We start from the raw sequence: 6898 nt of genomic DNA, 5'->3' as shown, positions 1-6898 counted from the left end.
CCAAAGGCATAAAAGGATAACATATTTGCTGTGTGTAATTGTAGGGTTCTCAAGGCAGGAGATAGGATTAGTTATACATTGTTGGTGATGGTACAGTTCTCTAGGCTGGAAAAAAATGCCATAATTGCTTAAGGTATGGTATGGTCCTTGAGACAGGAAAGAATATAATTTTAGCTGTGGGTGATGGTGCAGTCCTCAAGGTAGGAGAAGATGCCATATTTAACGTGGGAAACAGTGCAGTCCTCAAGGCAGTAAAGGATACCATTTTTTCTGTGGGTGACAGTGCGATTCTCGAGGCAGGAAAACTTGCATAATTTGCTGTAGGTAATGGTGGGATTCTCGAGACAGCAAAGTATGTCATATATGCTGGGGGTAAGAGTGCAGTCCTCGAGAAAGGAAAATATGCCATTTTTGGTTGTAGGTGATAGTATAGTACTCGAGGAAGAAGAGAATTCAAAATTTGCTGTGGGTGACAGTTCTGTTCTATAAGCAGTAAAGTATGCCATATTTGTTGTGGGTTACTGAGCGGTACTCAAGTCAGAATATGATGCCGAGGCAGGGGAGGATGCGATATTTTCTGTGGGTGATGATGCCATCCTCAAGGCACTAGAGTAGGTTTTATTTTCTGTAGGTAAAAGTGTGTTCCTCGAGTCAGGAAATGATGCAATATTTGTTGTGGGTGATGGTGCGGGTTTCGAAACATTAGGTGATGCCATATTTCCTGGGGGTGATGTTGCGATCCTCAAGGCAGGATGTGATGTCATATATTCTCTGGGTGAGGTTGTAATCCTCGAGGCAGGTGAGGAGTCCATATCTGTTGTGGGTGGTGGTAAAGTCCTCAAAACAGGGCAAGATGCCATATTTGAAGTGGGTTAAGTTGTGTTCTCGAAGCAGTACCTGGTACAAAGCAGAATAAGAGACTATATATTCTGCGAGTGAACGTACGGTCCGCGAGGCAAGAAATTATACCACATTTGCTGTGGCTGAAGGTGCAGTCCTCTGCCAGGAGAGGATGCCATATTTTTTGTGTGAGATAGAGAGGTTTTAAACAGAGGAAACGGTTCTATATTTGCTGTAAGTCAAGGTGTAGTCTTTGAGGCAGGAGAGAATGCCATATTTGATGTGGATTGCAGTGTGGTACTAAAATGCAGGAAATGATACCATATTTGATGTGGGTGTCGATGATGTCCTCGAGCAGAAGAAAATACCATATTTGCTGAGTGTGAAGCTGTGGTCTTAGAGGTAGAAGGTGCCATATTTGCTGTGGGTAATGGTGCCATCCTTGAGGCAGGAGAAGATGACACATTTGCTAAGGGTGATGTTGCGGTTCTCTTGGCCTGAGTTGATTCCTTATTTGTTGTGGTTGATGGCACATTCATCATGGCAGCAGAGGATTCCATATTTGCTTTGTGTGACGGTGTGGTATTCAAGGCAGGATTGGATGCAATTTTTTTAGTGGGTGAGGGTGCTATCCTCAATGCAAGAAAATATGCAATATTTGTTGTGATTGATGTTGCGGTTCTTGACATATCAAGATATGTCCTATTTTCTGTGAGTGGTGGTGCAGTCCTCAAGGCAGGTGATAATGCAATATTTATTGTGAGTGAAGGTGCGGTGTTCAAGGAAGCAAAGTATTTCTTACTTCCTGTAAATGACTGTGTAGTCCTCAAGTCAGGAGATGATGCTTTATTAGCTGTGGGTGATGGTGCAGTACTCAAAAATGTAAATGATACACAATTTTCTGTGGTCCATGCTGGGGGCCAATAGGCAGGAGAGGATAACATATCTTCTGTGGATGATAGTGCAGTCCTCAAGACAGAAGAGTACGTCATATTTGCTGTGGGTGACTGTGCAGTCCTTAAGAAAGAAGAGAATATATTTTCTGTGGGTGAAAATGCAGACCTCAAGGGAGAAGAGTATTTCATATTTGCTGTATATGATAGTGAAGTCTTGGAGGCAGTAGAGGATGCCATAACTGCTGTGTCTGACAGTGCAGTCCTAAATGCAGTAGAAGATGGAATTTTGGCTGTGGGCGACCATGTAGTACATAAGGGAGGTGATATTGCTATATGTTCTGCATTTGATGGTGTTGTATTCAAGACAGGAATGGATTATCTTTAGTACTTTTGTGTAAAAAAATGTATTCACTCTGCTCTGTCTGCCTCGCTGTAGAGACTGTAAGTCCATAAGGAAAATAAGTGGGTTCCAGGGTTCAGTTCGGCTATGTGACTAGAGGCAGAGGCGTGCCGACTGAAGGACTCCCTGAGTTGTTTAGGCTACCCAGGATGTTGTATTAAATAAAAATAAGAATACACAGATAAATTATAGTGGTTTATTAGCACTGGCACAAGGTATACAGTGCTATTGTACTCCTGACCGTTTCTGTTATTGGATAGACGTCTCTGCACTAACACAGCCCCTTCCAGTGACAGCATTGATTGCATTGCTAATGAAGGTCTCTTCCCGATGAGTGATACAGTGGACGTTTCTGTGTGGGCCTAAGTCCCCACAGCTAATACTAAAGCACATACATGAAACCCAAATAATTTACTTCAGATGTAGATACTTTCATGCTGACTGTGCACGTGATGTGCGGCACTATACTACCATGGCAGACATTCTGCATTGAAAAAAGTCTCTGAAGCTAATACTAATGTACATTCATGAAACTCCGATACTTTACTTAAAGCGTAGATATCGTCGTGTTGACAGTGCGCGTGATATGCAGTACTAAACCAACATGGCAGATGTCTCCACTAAATGCTCTTTCCACGCAAAAGTGCTGTTTTTGCATGGTATGGAGCCTGCCGGCCTCTGTGAGCTCCCGACGGTGACTGCCTGTCTCCCCACCGCCAGGCTAAAGGGAAACGCTAAGTCTTGCCAAAAAGCGCAGACCACAGGAAAACAGAAGTGGCAAGTTTTAAAACATATTTGCACATTGAACAAATTATATTTATCAGAAAAGTAATTGAAAGCTGTTACAAGTTTTAGTTTGTCCCTGAAAAGAAATACATAAACCCTTTTGCCTGGTTCGACGGAAGCTTCTTGCCACACCCGGCGAAGTGATATTGCCAAAGTGGCCTGTAGCGGCGCTATCTTTGTAGCGTTCGCGCACTGCTCACATCTACACTATACTGCGCGCATGGGCGTGTTCATCGCACATGCTTCTGGGCAGGTGTTGATGATGCATAACGGCCTGTGCGATGAGAGGAACATCAACAGGTGACGTCAGTATCAATGGTTTCAAAATGTGACTAGAATGCACTTGAATCAGTTGCTATCCTCGTGCAGAACACAGCTTATTAAAATGGTCGCTTTTTTGTTACTTAACAGGGATTAGAATATATGTTCTGGAATATGGCCGGTTGTTTACGTTATGGTTGTATCCCAACAAGGTAGTACTTATTCGCTATCGCTACCTATCCCGAATGTCTTGGAATGCCACCCTAAGGTATATAAAATAAAAATGCAACATAATATATTATTGAGATTTATTGCTAATGTAGAGAGTTTAAAAAATATAGTAAAGCACTTATATCAAATGTTAACTAAACAGAGCACTAAAATTATTGCTAAGTTTATGTTGCAAACTGACTGTTATCACATTGGGCGATGATTGCATTGTCCTCAGTTGATGGTGTTGTTGTTATTGAGTGTGCATACTGAGTGTAATCATATTGGGCGACTGTTCTGTTGTCCACATTTGATGACGTTGAAATTGTTGAGTGTATGTACTCGGTGACGAAGTACGAAGATAAACATTACGAGAGATGAGTTGCGATTTTTAAATTCAATAACAATTTGCAAGGATCTCATTTTGTCTTCTTTTATCAAATTTGGACTTCGGTATGCTTCGGATCTGTTCGGGTACCCAAGCTTCACGAATGTAAATTTTCTGGCGTGCTGAAATGTTTTTTGCTTCGAACGCTTCCTAATGTTTAGTTTGTTGCGCACTCTTTGCAGACAGTGTATTGCAACGACCATATATCATAAAGACCGGAAACTCAACGCTGTTTTTCTGTACCTACAAACAATCGCCGATTACGCTGCCATCTATGAATCTACAAATGAAATACCGTGATCGAAAGTGCGTTAACGATATAAATCGATATGTATAATACAAATCGATTAGCAACGTGTTTCGAGCTATCGAACTGGCTATTTTCCGTCGTATAATAATAATATTAATAATAATAATAGCCTTTTGAATTTGTTTCATAATCTTATTTGCAGGATGCTCGATACAATTTCAATGTGCTGAAAGTGATCCTGTGTTAAAAAAACTGTTCATTTTTTTTTTTAAATTTAAACTTTGGACTAAATGAGATCTGCTAATTAAAATTCTCCTTAGTTATCACAGACACGATCAGGTGGTAACTCAATTCTTTCAAGTCACGTTTGGGCACTACATTTTTCTTTTTCAAATGGAAAATCATTAAAAACCCATTTAACCTAGCGGGATGAATAAACAAAAAGAGTCAAAGTTACAAACATAACCCAAGAAAAAAAAAAGGAACATGAATATAACATTTGATGATTTCACAATTTAAATGAACTAAAAAACTAAGTTTTGTGTACATAGTGCATCTCACACAACTATGTAAACCATAATATGGCAAGGTTGAAACAACACTAAAAAGGCTATTTTTAAAGTTCAATACATCCATCCTTCACTGTCCACAGAATTTTGTTCTTTCGACTCAAGTAGCGACTTGAGTGGTGCAGTACGCTGGGGAATCGGTGGCGGGAGAATGGGGAGGAGATACCTAGGCATGCACAAGTGTTCCATTGGGCCATAAGTTTTGAAAGTGGGAAATCGATGCCACATATTGCATCCGGCAACCAGCATCAATGAAGGCAATATTCAGGCTGTATGTTTGGTCCACTGAAAGAGGCATTAGGAGGGTAATGATTTGAAGACAATGCTGCAGTCAAACAGTACATGTGCAGTTGGCTGCTGGAGCACCAGTCTTCTTTTCATGAAGGGATCAAAAATGGGAGGGGGGGGGGGGGGGAAGTATATATGCTTAAGGAAACTATGTACAAAAAAAAGGCATTCCACTTGTAGTTTTCGTATATCACCAATAAATCTGTATAAAAATATTCCGGTTTATATTTGAATGACCCTATTATCTAATTCACTTTTAAGAATAATATTGTATATTGTTGCATTCAAAATTTACATTAAAAAAATGACATTGTGACTTACAAAAAGTCAACAGTAAATACAATATTAAAGTTTACTAGTCAAGCCTTGAAATTTTGAGTTAAAATTCAGCATGAATTATTTTTGTGTTAAGTCTAAACCTTTAGACCTCATAAATCATAAATATTTTCTTCAAAAGTTGTTATTTCAAGATCAAAAGTAAAGTAAAAGACCTAGTAATTGTATCTCACTTACACAACTTTAAAGTGTACAAATAAAATCATATATAGTTCTCAGAATGAGTTTCCTTGGCCCACTCGTGTTTCAAGTATACCAGCTTTCTCACATTACACAAGGTAGCACACCACACTTTTCTGATGGTTCATAAATTTTTGTGAAGGAAAATAGTATAAATAATGCTGTAAAGACCTAATATAATTTCTGGTTTGAAGCTAACTACTGCTAAATAAATCTAAAACCAACTGTATAGCTCTTAGAAACATATGTACTATGGAGTAGATGAAAGAATTGGACTGAGGATACCTTCTTTCTCTTCACCCACAAGATGAAACAATTTATATTTAAACACAATGTGGGTAAATGTTCCGCACAGCGTATCCAAGCCTATCCCTTGATCCTAATGGCATGATCCTGAATATATTGATCCTGTGGTACATGATGCTTGCTGTTTTAATTTAGTACATAGAAAGATCCTGGATACAATAATGGGGTGATGTAACAATGAATTCTGATGGTATTATCACATCAAATAAAAATCTGAAAGTAATTTTTTTTTTACTTCCTAAAATTATTTTTATTGTAATATTTTTGTTATGTCCAGGATCTTTGATGTACTAAATTAAGACAGCAAGCATCATGTACCACAGGATCAATCATACAGGATCAAGGCTTAAACTTGAGTACGTGATAAGGAACAATTACCCACATATAACAAGAAGATACCAAAATTTAATTATAACTGAACAAAAAAATAAGATGCAGTAAAGGAATGCTAAGGGTAATGGAAAGTCCTAAATAGGTAATTTCATTTTCTGGTTTATAAAATAGCCTATTTGAAGCATAATATAGATTTTCATGTACACAGGTGAGATTGGCACAATTTTAATTGTTTCGCTATCAACATTTTGCAGAATACTTTATTTTATTAATTTAATTGGAGGTCTATGTGCATTTTAGCAATGCAGTCAGCATACAGAGAGCAAGTGCAATAATTAAAGTTATCATTTTTTGTCTCTGAATATATTATTTTCACTCATTGCAGTAATGTTTGGTTACATTAAAGTTTCAAAAGATATTTAGAAAGTTTTAAATAAATAAGAATGGATGCGATAGTGTACACTGTACAGAAGTTTTATTATTATTTTTTTAAATTTCCACCCACTGGTATTTTCAACTTCTTGCAGCACTGGTTAATCCTAAAAAAATTGTTTCAGATCAAAGTTTTATACAAGTTTTAGAAGAATTGCAATAATTGTTATAGATTTTATAGTTAACTTAATAGAGTAATTAAGAATATTTGTTTGTCCATTAACCCCTCATTATTTTACCCACAGCACCCTTGGTGGTTATCAGGTGGTTATAAAATTTTTTAAAATTGACAACAAATTTGAACAGATTCTATGGTGTGCCTACTAAGATAGTTAGGAGTTTTTTGTCCTCAAACCCTTGTTTTTTCCCACCCCTTAACAGTTATGGCTGGTCATATTCAAGTATGTAGACAAAATTTTTGGT

Source organism: Bacillus rossius, chromosome 7 (genome assembly GCF_032445375.1).
Source record: "Bacillus rossius redtenbacheri isolate Brsri chromosome 7, Brsri_v3, whole genome shotgun sequence".
In the NCBI taxonomy this organism is placed as follows: Eukaryota; Metazoa; Arthropoda; class Insecta; order Phasmatodea; family Bacillidae; genus Bacillus; species Bacillus rossius.
Note: the sequence above shows the minus strand (reverse complement) of the source record.